This window comes from Diceros bicornis, chromosome 39, assembly GCF_020826845.1.
Source record: "Diceros bicornis minor isolate mBicDic1 chromosome 39, mDicBic1.mat.cur, whole genome shotgun sequence".
NCBI classification, from domain to species: Eukaryota; Metazoa; Chordata; class Mammalia; order Perissodactyla; family Rhinocerotidae; genus Diceros; species Diceros bicornis.
Genome location: NC_080778.1, coordinates 180,648 through 195,316, shown reverse-complemented (window position 1 = coordinate 195,316; position 14,669 = coordinate 180,648).

Sequence of the window (14,669 nt, the reverse complement as noted above, 5' to 3'; positions counted from 1 at the left end):
TAGAAATAACTTCATGCCCCATCTCACTTACTTCCAGCTAGTAAGGATCACATAATTCCTAACAAAGTTTTGACACAGATTCCCAATTCGGGCATTCAGAACATATAGCACGTTGCTGTAAGCAAGCAGATTCTCATTCAAAGATGCAAGTTACTATGTAGGAACAAGTTTGTATAGGTATTTCAAAGATGCCCAGAACTGAGCTAAACTTGGTATGTGTCCAACTCCTAGAAATAACTTCATGCCCCATCTCCCTTACTTCCAGCTAGTAAGGATCACATAATTCCTAACAAAGTTTTGACACAGATTGCCAATTCGGGCATTCAGAACATATAGCACGTTGCTGTAAGCAAGCACATTCTCATTCAAAGATGCAAGTTACTATGTAGGAACAAGTTTGTATAGGTATTTCAAAGATGCACAGAACTGAGCTAAACTTGGTATGTGTCCAACTCCTATAAATAACTTCATGCCCCATCTCCCTTACTTCCAGCTAGTAAGGATCACATAATTCCTAACAAAGTTTTGACACAGATTCCCAATTCGGGCATTCAGAACATATAGCACGTTGCTGTAAGCAAGCACATTTTCATTCAAAGTTGCAAGTTACTATGTAGGAACAAGTTTGTATAGGTATTTCAAAGATGCCCAGAACTGAGCTAAACTTGGTATGTGTCCAACTCCTAGAAATACCTTCATGCCCCATCTCCCTTACTTCCAGCTAGTAAGGATCACATAATTCCTAACAAAGTTTTGACACAGATTCCCAATTCGGGCATTCAGAACATATAGCACGTTGCTGTAAGCAAGCACATTCTCATTCAAAGTTGCAAGTTACTATGTAGGAACAAGTTTGTATAGGTATTTCAAAGATGCCCAGAACTGAGCTAAACTTGGTATGTGTCCAACTCCTAGAAATAACTTCATGCCCCATCTCCCTTACTTCCAGCTAGTAAGGATCACATAATTCCTAACAAAGTTTTGACACAGATGCCCAATTCGGGCATTCAGAACATATAGCACGTTGCTGTAAGCAAGCACATTTTCATTCAAAGTTGCAAGTTACTATGTAGGAACAAGGTTGTATAGGTATTTCAAAGATGCCCAGAACTGAGCTAAACTTGGTATGTGTCCAACTCCTAGAAATAACTTCATGCCCCATCTCCCTTACTTCCAGCTAGTAAGGATCACATAATTCCTAACAAAGTTTTGACACAGATTCCCAATTCGGCATTCAGAACATATAGCACGTTGCTGTAAGCAAGCACATTTTCATTCAATGTTGCAAGTTACTATGTAGGAACAAGTTTGTATAGGTATTTCAAAGATGCCCAGAACTGAGCTAAACTTGGTATGTGTCCAACTCCTAGAAATAACTTCATGCCCCATCTCCCTTACTTCCAGCTAGTAAGGATCACATAATTCCTAACAATGTTTTGACACAGATTCCCAATTCGGGCATTCAGAACATATAGCACGTTGCTGTAAGCAAGCACATTCTCATTCAAAGATGCAAGTTACTATGTAGGAACAAGTTTGTATAGGTATTTCAAAGATGCCCAGAACTGAGCTAAACTTGGTATGTGTCCAACTCCTAGAAATAACTTCATGCCCCATCTCCCTTACTTCCAGCTAGTAAGGATCACATAATTCCTAACAAAGTTTGACACAGATTGCCAATTCGGGCATTCAGAACATATAGCACGTTGCTGTAAGCAAGCACATTCTCATTCAAAGATGCAAGTTACTAGGTAGGAACAAGTTTGTATAGGTATTTCAAAGATGCCCAGAACTGAGCTAAACTTGGTATGTGTCAAACTCCTAGAAATAACTTCATGCCCCGTCTCCCTTACTTCCAGCTAGTAAGGATCACATAATTCCTAACAAAGTTTTGACACAGATTGCCAATTCGGGCATTCAGAACATATAGCACGTTGCTGTAAGCAAGCACATTCTCATTCAAAGATGCAAGTTACTATGTAGGAACAAGTTTGTATAGGTATTTCAAAGATGCACAGAACTGAGCTAAACTAGGTATGTGTCCAACTCCTAGAAATAACTTCATGCCCCATCTCCCTTACTTCCAGCTAGTAAGGATCACATAATTCCTAACAAAGTTTTGACACAGATTCCCAAATCGGGCATTTAGAACATATAGCACGTTGCTGCAAGCAAGCACATTCTCATTCAAAGTTGCAAGTTACTATGTAGGAACAAGTTTGTATAGGTACTTCAAAGATGCCCAGAACTGAGCTAAACTAGGTATGTCTCCAACTCCAAGAAATAACTTCATGCCCCATCTCCCTTACTTCCAGCTAGTAAGGATCACATAATTCCTAACAAAGTTTTGACACAGATTCCCAATTCGGGCATTCAGAACATATAGCACGTTGCTGTAAGCAAGCACATTCTCATTCAAAGTTGCAAGTTACTATGTAGGAACAAGTTTGTATAGGTATTTCAAAGATGCCCAGAACTGAGCTAAACTTGGTATGTGTCCAACTCCTAGAAATAACTTCATGCCCCATCTCCCTTACTTCCAGCTAGTAAGGGTCACATCATTCCTAACAAAGTTTTGACACAGATTCCCAATTCGGGCATTCAGATCATATAGCACGTTGCTGTAAGCAAGCACATTCTCATTCAAAGATGCAAGTTACTATGTAGGAACAAGTTTGTATAGGTATTTCAAAGATGCCCAGAACTGAGCTAAACTTGGTATGTGTCCAACTCCTATAAATAACTTCATGCCCCATCTCCCTTACTTCCAGCTAGTAAGGATCACATCATTCCTGACAAAGTTTTGACACAGATTCCCAATTCGGGCATTCAGAACATATAGCACGTTGCTGTAAGCAAGCACATTCTCATTCAAAGTTGCAAGTTACTATGTAGGAACAAGTTTGTATAGGTATTTCAAAGATGCCCAGAACTGAGCTAAACTTGGTATGTGTCCAACTCCTAGAAATAACTTCATGCCCCATCTCCCTTACTTCCAGCTAGTAAGGATCACATCATTCCTGACAAAGTTTTGACACAGATTCCCAATTCGGGCATTGAGAACATATAGCACGTTGCTGTAAGCAAGCACATTTTCATTCAAAGTTGCAAGTTACTATGTAGGAACAAGTTTGTATAGGTATTTCAAAGATGCCCAGAACTGTGCTAAACTTGGTATGTGTCCAACTCCTAGAAATACCTTCATTCACGAACTCCCTTACTTCCATCTAGTAAGGATCACATAATTCCTAACAAAGTTTTGACACAGATTCCCAATTCGGGCATTCAGAACATATAGCACGTTGCTGTAAGCAAGCACATTTTCATTCAAAGTTGCAAGTTACTATGTAGGAACAAGTTTGTATACGTATTTCAAAGATGCCCAGAACTGAGCTAAACTTGGTATGTGGCCAACTCCTAGAAATAACTTCATGCCCCATCTCACTTACTTCCAGCTAGTAAGGATCACATAATTCCTAACAAAGTTTTGACACAGATTCCCAATTCGGGCATTCAGAACATATAGCACGTTGCTGTAAGCAAGCAGATTCTCATTCAAAGATGCAAGTTACTATGTAGGAACAAGTTTGTATAGGTATTTCAAAGATGCCCAGAACTGAGCTAAACTTGGTATGTGTCCAACTCCTAGAAATAACTTCATGCCCCATCTCCCTTACTTCCAGCTAGTAAGGATCACATAATTCCTAACAAAGTTTTGACACAGATTGCCAATTCGGGCATTCAGAACATATAGCACGTTGCTGTAAGCAAGCACATTCTCATTCAAAGATGCAAGTTACTATGTAGGAACAAGTTGGTATAGGTATTTCAAAGATGCACAGAACTGAGCTAAACTTGGTATGTGTCAAACTCCTAGAAATAACTTCATGCCCCGTCTCCCTTACTTCCAGCTAGTAAGGATCACATAATTCCTAACAAAGTTTTGACACAGATTGCCAATTCGGGCATTCAGAACATATAGCACGTTGCTGTAAGCAAGCACATTCTCATTCAAAGATGCAAGTTACTATGTAGGAACAAGTTTGTATAGGTATTTCAAAGATGCACAGAACTGAGCTAAACTTGGTATGTGTCCAACTCCTAGAAATAACTTCATGCCCCATCTCCCTTACTTCCAGCTAGTAAGGATCACATAATTCCTAACAAAGTTTTGACACAGATTCCCAAATCGGGCATTTAGAACATATAGCACGTTGCTGCAAGCAAGCACATTCTCATTCAAAGTTGCAAGTTACTATGTAGGAACAAGTTTGTATAGGTATTTCAAAGATGCCCAGAACTGAGCTAAACTAGGTATGTCTCCAACTGCAAGAAATAACTTCATGCCCCATCTCCCTTACTTCCAGCTAGTAAGGATCACATAATTCCTAACAAAGTTTTGACACAGATTCCCAATTCGGGCATTCAGAACATATAGCACGTTGCTGTAAGCAAGCACATTCTCATTCAAAGTTGCAAGTTACTATGTAGGAACAAGTTTGTATAGGTATTTCAAAGATGCCCAGAACTGAGCTAAACTTGGTATGTGTCCAACTCCTAGAAATAACTTCATGCCCCATCTCCCTTACTTCCAGCTAGTAAGGGTCACATCATTCCTAACAAAGTTTTGACACAGATTCCCAATTCGGGCATTCAGATCATATAGCACGTTGCTGTAAGCAAGCACATTCTCATTCAAAGATGCAAGTTACTATGTAGGAACAAGTTTGTATAGGTATTTCAAAGATGCCCAGAACTGAGCTAAACTTGGTATGTGTCCAACTCCTATAAATAACTTCATGCCCCATCTCCCTTACTTCCAGCTAGTAAGGATCACATCATTCCTGACAAAGTTTTGACACAGATTCCCAATTCGGGCATTCAGAACATATAGCACGTTGCTGTAAGCAAGCACATTCTCATTCAAAGTTGCAAGTTACTATGTAGGAACAAGTTTGTATAGGTATTTCAAAGATGCCCAGAACTGAGCTAAACTTGGTATGTGTCCAACTCCTAGAAATAACTTCATGCCCCATCTCCCTTACTTCCAGCTAGTAAGGATCACATCATTCCTGACAAAGTTTTGACACAGATTCCCAATTCGGGCATTGAGAACATATAGCACGTTGCTGTAAGCAAGCACATTTTCATTCAAAGTTGCAAGTTACTATGTAGGAACAAGTTTGTATAGGTATTTCAAAGATGCCCAGAACTGTGCTAAACTTGGTATGTGTCCAACTCCTAGAAATACCTTCATTCACGAACTCCCTTACTTCCATCTAGTAAGGATCACATAATTCCTAACAAAGTTTTGACACAGATTCCCAATTCGGGCATTCAGAACATATAGCACGTTGCTGTAAGCAAGCACATTTTCATTCAAAGTTGCAAGTTACTATGTAGGAACAAGTTTGTATACGTATTTCAAAGATGCCCAGAACTGAGCTAAACTTGGTATGTGGCCAACTCCTAGAAATAACTTCATGCCCCATCTCACTTACTTCCAGCTAGTAAGGATCACATAATTCCTAACAAAGTTTTGACACAGATTCCCAATTCGGGCATTCAGAACATATAGCACGTTGCTGTAAGCAAGCAGATTCTCATTCAAAGATGCAAGTTACTATGTAGGAACAAGTTTGTATAGGTATTTCAAAGATGCCCAGAACTGAGCTAAACTTGGTATGTGTCCAACTCCTAGAAATAACTTCATGCCCCATCTCCCTTACTTCCAGCTAGTAAGGATCACATAATTCCTAACAAAGTTTTGACACAGATTCCCAAATCGGGCATTTAGAACATATAGCACGTTGCTGCAAGCAAGCACATTCTCATTCAAAGTTGCAAGTTACTATGTAGGAACAAGTTTGTATAGGTATTTCAAAGATGCCCAGAACTGAGCTAAACTAGGTATGTCTCCAACTGCAAGAAATAACTTCATGCCCCATCTCCCTTACTTCCAGCTAGTAAGGATCACATAATTCCTAACAAAGTTTTGACACAGATTCCCAATTCGGGCATTCAGAACATATAGCACGTTGCTGTAAGCAAGCACATTCTCATTCAAAGTTGCAAGTTACTATGTAGGAACAAGTTTGTATAGGTATTTCAAAGATGCCCAGAACTGAGCTAAACTTGGTATGTGTCCAACTCCTAGAAATAACTTCATGCCCCATCTCCCTTACTTCCAGCTAGTAAGGGTCACATCATTCCTAACAAAGTTTTGACACAGATTCCCAATTCGGGCATTCAGATCATATAGCACGTTGCTGTAAGCAAGCACATTCTCATTCAAAGATGCAAGTTACTATGTAGGAACAAGTTTGTATAGGTATTTCAAAGATGCCCAGAACTGAGCTAAACTTGGTATGTGTCCAACTCCTATAAATAACTTCATGCCCCATCTCCCTTACTTCCAGCTAGTAAGGATCACATCATTCCTGACAAAGTTTTGACACAGATTCCCAATTCGGGCATTCAGAACATATAGCACGTTGCTGTAAGCAAGCACATTCTCATTCAAAGTTGCAAGTTACTATGTAGGAACAAGTTTGTATAGGTATTTCAAAGATGCCCAGAACTGAGCTAAACTTGGTATGTGTCCAACTCCTAGAAATAACTTCATGCCCCATCTCCCTTACTTCCAGCTAGTAAGGATCACATCATTCCTGACAAAGTTTTGACACAGATTCCCAATTCGGGCATTGAGAACATATAGCACGTTGCTGTAAGCAAGCACATTTTCATTCAAAGTTGCAAGTTACTATGTAGGAACAAGTTTGTATAGGTATTTCAAAGATGCCCAGAACTGTGCTAAACTTGGTATGTGTCCAACTCCTAGAAATACCTTCATTCACGAACTCCCTTACTTCCATCTAGTAAGGATCACATAATTCCTAACAAAGTTTTGACACAGATTCCCAATTCGGGCATTCAGAACATATAGCACGTTGCTGTAAGCAAGCACATTTTCATTCAAAGTTGCAAGTTACTATGTAGGAACAAGTTTGTATACGTATTTCAAAGATGCCCAGAACTGAGCTAAACTTGGTATGTGGCCAACTCCTAGAAATAACTTCATGCCCCATCTCACTTACTTCCAGCTAGTAAGGATCACATAATTCCTAACAAAGTTTTGACACAGATTCCCAATTCGGGCATTCAGAACATATAGCACGTTGCTGTAAGCAAGCAGATTCTCATTCAAAGATGCAAGTTACTATGTAGGAACAAGTTTGTATAGGTATTTCAAAGATGCCCAGAACTGAGCTAAACTTGGTATGTGTCCAACTCCTAGAAATAACTTCATGCCCCATCTCCCTTACTTCCAGCTAGTAAGGATCACATAATTCCTAACAAAGTTTTGACACAGATTGCCAATTCGGGCATTCAGAACATATAGCACGTTGCTGTAAGCAAGCACATTCTCATTCAAAGATGCAAGTTACTATGTAGGAACAAGTTGGTATAGGTATTTCAAAGATGCACAGAACTGAGCTAAACTTGGTATGTGTCCAACTCCTAGAAATAACTTCATGCCCCATCTCCCTTACTTCCAGCTAGTAAGGATCACATAATTCCTAACAAAGTTTTGACACAGATTCCCAATTCGGGCATTCAGAACATATAGCACGTTGCTGTAAGCAAGCACATTTTCATTCAAAGTTGCAAGTTACTATGTAGGAACAAGTTTGTATAGGTATTTCAAAGATGCCCAGAACTGAGCTAAACTTGGTATGTGTCCAACTCCTAGAAATACCTTCATGCCCCATCTCCCTTACTTCCAGCTAGTAAGGATCACATAATTCCTAACAAAGTTTTGACACAGATTCCCAATTCGGGCATTCAGAACATATAGCACGTTGCTGTAAGCAAGCACATTCTCATTCAAAGTTGCAAGTTACTATGTAGGAACAAGTTTGTATAGGTATTTCAAAGATGCCCAGAACTGAGCTAAACTTGGTATGTGTCCAACTCCTAGAAATAACTTCATGCCCCATCTCCCTTACTTCCAGCTAGTAAGGATCACATAATTCCTAACAAAGTTTTGACACAGATGCCCAATTCGGGCATTCAGAACATATAGCACGTTGCTGTAAGCAAGCACATTTTCATTCAAAGTTGCAAGTTACTATGTAGGAACAAGGTTGTATAGGTATTTCAAAGATGCCCAGAACTGAGCTAAACTTGGTATGTGTCCAACTCCTAGAAATAACTTCATGCCCCATCTCCCTTACTTCCAGCTAGTAAGGATCACATAATTCCTAACAAAGTTTTGACACAGATTCCCAATTCGGCATTCAGAACATATAGCACGTTGCTGTAAGCAAGCACATTTTCATTCAATGTTGCAAGTTACTATGTAGGAACAAGTTTGTATAGGTATTTCAAAGATGCCCAGAACTGAGCTAAACTTGGTATGTGTCCAACTCCTAGAAATAACTTCATGCCCCATCTCCCTTACTTCCAGCTAGTAAGGATCACATAATTCCTAACAATGTTTTGACACAGATTCCCAATTCGGGCATTCAGAACATATAGCACGTTGCTGTAAGCAAGCACATTCTCATTCAAAGATGCAAGTTACTATGTAGGAACAAGTTTGTATAGGTATTTCAAAGATGCCCAGAACTGAGCTAAACTTGGTATGTGTCCAACTCCTAGAAATAACTTCATGCCCCATCTCCCTTACTTCCAGCTAGTAAGGATCACATAATTCCTAACAAAGTTTGACACAGATTGCCAATTCGGGCATTCAGAACATATAGCACGTTGCTGTAAGCAAGCACATTCTCATTCAAAGATGCAAGTTACTAGGTAGGAACAAGTTTGTATAGGTATTTCAAAGATGCCCAGAACTGAGCTAAACTTGGTATGTGTCCAACTCCTAGAAATAACTTCATGCCCCATCTCCCTTACTTCCAGCTAGTAAGGATCACATAATTCCTAACAAAGTTTTGACATAGATTCCCAAATCGGGCATTCAGAACATATAGCACGTTGCTGCAAGCAAGCACATTGTCATTCAAAGTTGCAAGTTACTATGTAGGAACAAGTTTGTATAGGTATTTCAAAGATGCCCAGAACTGAGCTAAACTTGGTATGTGTCCAACTCCTAGAAATAACTTCATGCCCCATCTCCCTTACTTCCAGCTAGTAAGGATCACATAATTCCTAACAAAGTTTTGACACAGATTGCCAATTCGGGCATTTAGAACATATAGCACGTTGCTGTAAGCAAGCACATTCTCATTCAAAGATGCAAGTTACTATGTAGGAACAAGTTTGTATAGGTATTTCAAAGATGCCCAGAACTGAGCTAAACTTGGTATGTGTCAAACTCCTAGAAATAACTTCATGCCCCGTCTCCCTTACTTCCAGCTAGTAAGGATCACATAATTCCTAACAAAGTTTTGACACAGATTGCCAATTCGGGCATTCAGAACATATAGCACGTTGCTGTAAGCAAGCACATTCTCATTCAAAGATGCAAGTTACTATGTAGGAACAAGTTTGTATAGGTATTTCAAAGATGCACAGAACTGAGCTAAACTTGGTATGTGTCCAACTCCTAGAAATAACTTCATGCCCCATCTCCCTTACTTCCAGCTAGTAAGGATCACATAATTCCTAACAAAGTTTTGACACAGATTCCCAAATCGGGCATTTAGAACATATAGCACGTTGCTGCAAGCAAGCACATTCTCATTCAAAGTTGCAAGTTACTATGTAGGAACAAGTTTGTATAGGTATTTCAAAGATGCCCAGAACTGAGCTAAACTAGGTATGTCTCCAACTCCAAGAAATAACTTCATGCCCCATCTCCCTTACTTCCAGCTAGTAAGGATCACATAATTCCTAACAAAGTTTTGACACAGATTCCCAATTCGGGCATTCAGAACATATAGCACGTTGCTGTAAGCAAGCACATTCTCATTCAAAGTTGCAAGTTACTATGTAGGAACAAGTTTGTATAGGTATTTCAAAGATGCCCAGAACTGAGCTAAACTTGGTATGTGTCCAACTCCTAGAAATAACTTCATGCCCCATCTCCCTTACTTCCAGCTAGTAAGGGTCACATCATTCCTAACAAAGTTTTGACACAGATTCCCAATTCGGGCATTCAGATCATATAGCACGTTGCTGTAAGCAAGCACATTCTCATTCAAAGATGCAAGTTACTATGTAGGAACAAGTTTGTATAGGTATTTCAAAGATGCCCAGAACTGAGCTAAACTTGGTATGTGTCCAACTCCTATAAATAACTTCATGCCCCATCTCCCTTACTTCCAGCTAGTAAGGATCACATCATTCCTGACAAAGTTTTGACACAGATTCCCAATTCGGGCATTCAGAACATATAGCACGTTGCTGTAAGCAAGCACATTTTCATTCAAAGTTGCAAGTTACTATGTAGGAACAAGTTTGTATAGGTATTTCAAAGATGCCCAGAACTGAGCTAAACTTGGTATGTGTCCAACTCCTAGAAATAACTTCATGCCCCATCTCCCTTACTTCCAGCTAGTAAGGATCACATAATTCCTAACAAAGTTTTGACACAGATTGCCAATTCGGGCATTCAGAACATAAGGCACGTTGCTGTAAGCAAGCACATTCTCATTCAAAGATGCAAGTTACTATGTAGGAACAAGTTTGTATAGGTATTTCAAAGATGCACAGAACTGAGCTAAACTTGGTATGTGTCCAACTCCTAGAAATAACTTCATGCCCCATCTCCCTTACTTCCAGCTAGTAAGGATCACATAATTCCTAACAAAGTTTTGACACAGATTCCAATTCGGGCATTCAGAACATATAGCACGTTGCTGTAAGCAAGCACATTTTCATTCAAAGTTGCAAGTTACTATGTAGGAACAAGTTTGTATAGGTATTTCAAAGATGCCCAGAACTGAGCTAAACTTGGTATGTGTCCAACTCCTAGAAATACCTTCATGCCCCATCTCCCTTACTTCCAGCTAGTAAGGATCACATAATTCCTAACAAAGTTTTGACACAGATTCCCAATTCGGGCATTCAGAACATATAGCACTTTGCTGTAAGCAAGCACATTTTCATTCAAAGTTGCAAGTTACTATGTAGGAACAAGTTTGTATAGGTATTTCAAAGATGCCCAGAACTGAGCTAAACTTGGTATGTGTCCAACTCCTAGAAATACCTTCATGCCCCATCTCCCTTACTTCCAGCTAGTAAGGATCACATAATTCCTAACAAAGTTTTGACACAGATGCCCAATTCGGGCATTCAGAACATATAGCACGTTGCTGTAAGCAAGCACATTTTCATTCAAAGTTGCAAGTTACTATGTAGGAACAAGGTTGTATAGGTATTTCAAAGATGCCCAGAACTGAGCTAAACTTGGTATGTGTCCAACTCCTAGAAATAACTTCATGCCCCATCTCCCTTACTTCCAGCTAGTAAGGATCACATAATTCCTAACAAAGTTTTGACACAGATTCCCAATTCGGCATTCAGAACATATAGCACGTTGCTGTAAGCAAGCACATTTTCATTCAAAGTTGCAAGTTACTATGTAGAAACAAGGTTGTATAGGTATTTCAAAGATGCCCAGAACTGAGCTAAACTTGGTATGTGTCCAACTCCTAGAAATAACTTCATGCCCCATCTCCCTTACTTCCAGCTAGTAAGGATCACATAATTCCTAACAATGATTTGACACAGATTCCCAATTCGGGCATTCAGAACATATAGCACGTTGCTGTAAGCAAGCACATTCTCATTCAAAGTTGCAAGTTACTATGTAGGAACAAGTTTGTATAGGTATTTCAAAGATGCCCAGAACTGAGCTAAACTTGGTATGTGTCCAACTCCTAGAAATAACTTCATGCCCCATCTCCCTTACTTCCAGCTAGTAAGGATCACATAATTCCTAACAAAGTTTTGACACAGATTGCCAATTCGGGCATTCAGAACATATAGCACGTTGCTGTAAGCAAGCACATTCTCATTCAAAGATGCAAGTTACTAGGTAGGAACAAGTTTGTATAGGTATTTCAAAGATGCCCAGAACTGAGCTAAACTTGGTATGTGTCCAACTCCTAGAAATAACTTCATGCCCCATCTCCCTTACTTCCAGCTAGTAAGGATCACATAATTCCTAACAAAGTTTTGACACAGATTCCCAATTCGGGCATTCAGAACATATAGCACGTTGCTGCAAGCAAGCACATTCTCATTCAAAGTTGCAAGTTACTATGTAGGAACAAGTTTGTATAGGTATTTCAAAGATGCCCAGAACTGAGCTAAACTTGGTATGTGTCCAACTCCTAGAAATAACTTCATGCCCCATCTCCCTTACTTCCAGCTAGTAAGGATCACATAATTCCTAACAAAGTTTTGACACAGATTGCCAATTCGGGCATTTAGAACATATAGCACGTTGCTGTAAGCAAGCACATTCTCATTCAAAGATGCAAGTTACTATGTAGGAACAAGTTTGTATAGGTATTTCAAAGATGCCCAGAACTGAGCTAAACTTGGTATGTGTCCAACTCCTAGAAATAACTTCATGCCCCGTCTCCCTTACTTCCAGCTAGTAAGGATCACATAATTCCTAACAAAGTTTTGACACAGATTGCCAATTCGGGCATTCAGAACATATAGCACGTTGCTGTAAGCAAGCACATTCTCATTCAAAGATGCAAGTTACTATGTAGGAACAAGTTTGTATAGGTATTTCAAAGATGCACAGAACTGAGCTAAACTTGGTATGTGTCCAACTCCTAGAAATAACTTCATGCCCCATCTCCCTTACTTCCAGCTAGTAAGGATCACATAATTCCTAACAAAGTTTTGACACAGATTCCCAAATCGGGCATTTAGAACATATAGCACGTTGCTGCAAGCAAGCACATTCTCATTCAAAGTTGCAACTTACTATGTAGGAACAAGTTTGTATAGGTATTTCAAAGATGCCCAGAACTGAGCTAAACTAGGTATGTCTCCAACTCCAAGAAATAACATCATGCCCCATCTCCCTTACTTCCAGCTAGTAAGGATCACATAATTCCTAACAAAGTTTTGACACAGATTCCCAATTCGGGCATTCAGAACATATAGCACGTTGCTGTAAGCAAGCACATTCTCATTCAAAGTTGCAAGTTACTATGTAGGAACAAGTTTGTATAGGTATTTCAAAGATGCCCAGAACTGAGCTAAACTTGGTATGTGTCCAACTCCTAGAAATCACTTCATGCCCCATCTCCCTTACTTCCAGCTAGTAAGGGTCACATCATTCCTAACAAAGTTTTGACACAGATTCCCAATTCGGGCATTCAGAACATATAGCACGTTGCTGTAAGCAAGCACATTCTCATTCAAAGATGCAAGTTACTGTGTAGGAACAAGTTTGTATAGGTATTTCAAAGATGCCCAGAACTGAGCTAAACTTGGTATGTGTCCAACTCCTAGAAATAACTTCATGCCCCATCTCCCTTACTTCCAGCTAGTAAGGATCACATCATTCCTAACAAAGTTTTGACACAGATTCCCAATTCGGGCATTCAGAACATATAGCACGTTGCTGTAAGCAAGCACATTCTCATTCAAAGTTGCAAGTTACTATGTAGGAACAAGTTTGTATAGGTATTTCAAAGATGCCCAGAACTGAGCTAAACTTGGTATGTGTCCAACTCCTAGAAACAACTTCATGCCCCATCTCCCTTACTTCCAGCTAGTAAGGATCACATCATTCCTAACAAAGTTTTGACACAGATTCCCAATTCGGGCATTCAGAACATATAGCACGTTGCTGTAAGCAAGCACATTCTCACTCAAAGATGCAAGTTACTATGTAGGAACAAGTTTGTATAGGTATTTCAAAGATGCCCAGAACTGAGCTAAACTTGGTATGTCTCCAACTCCAAGAAATAACTTCATGGCCCATCTCCCTTACTTCCAGCTAGTAAGGATCACATAATTCCTAACAAAGTTTTGACACAGATTGCCAATTCGGGCATTCAGAACATATAGCACGTTGCTGTAAGCAAGCACATTCTCATTCAAAGATGCAAGTTACTATGTAGGAACAAGTTTGTATAGGTATTTCAAAGATGCCCAGAACTGAGCTAACTTGTTATGTGTCCAACTCCTAGAAATAACTTCATGCTCCATCTCCCTTTCTTCCAGCTAGTAAGGATCACATAATTCCTAACAAAGTTTTGACACAGATTCCCAAATCGGGCATTCAGAACATATAGCACGTTGCTGCAAGCAAGCACATTCTCATTCAAAGTTGCAAGTTACTATGTAGGAACAAGTTTGTATAGGTATTTCAAAGATGCCCAGAACTGAGCTAAACTTGGTATGTGTCCAACTCCAAGAAATAACTTCATGCCCCATCTCCCTTACTTCCAGCTAGTAAGGATCACATAATTCCTAACAAAGTTTTGAAACAGATTCCCAATTCGGGCATTCAGAACATATAGCACGTTGCTGTAAGCAAGCACATTCTCATTCAAAGTTGCAAGTTACTATGTAGGAACAAGTTTGTATAGGTATTTCAAAGATGCCCAGAACTGAGCTAAACTTGGTATGTGTCCAACTCCTAGAAATAACTTCATGCCCCATCTCCCTTACTTCCAGCTAGTAAGGATCACATAATTCCTAACAAAGTTTTGACACAGATTCCC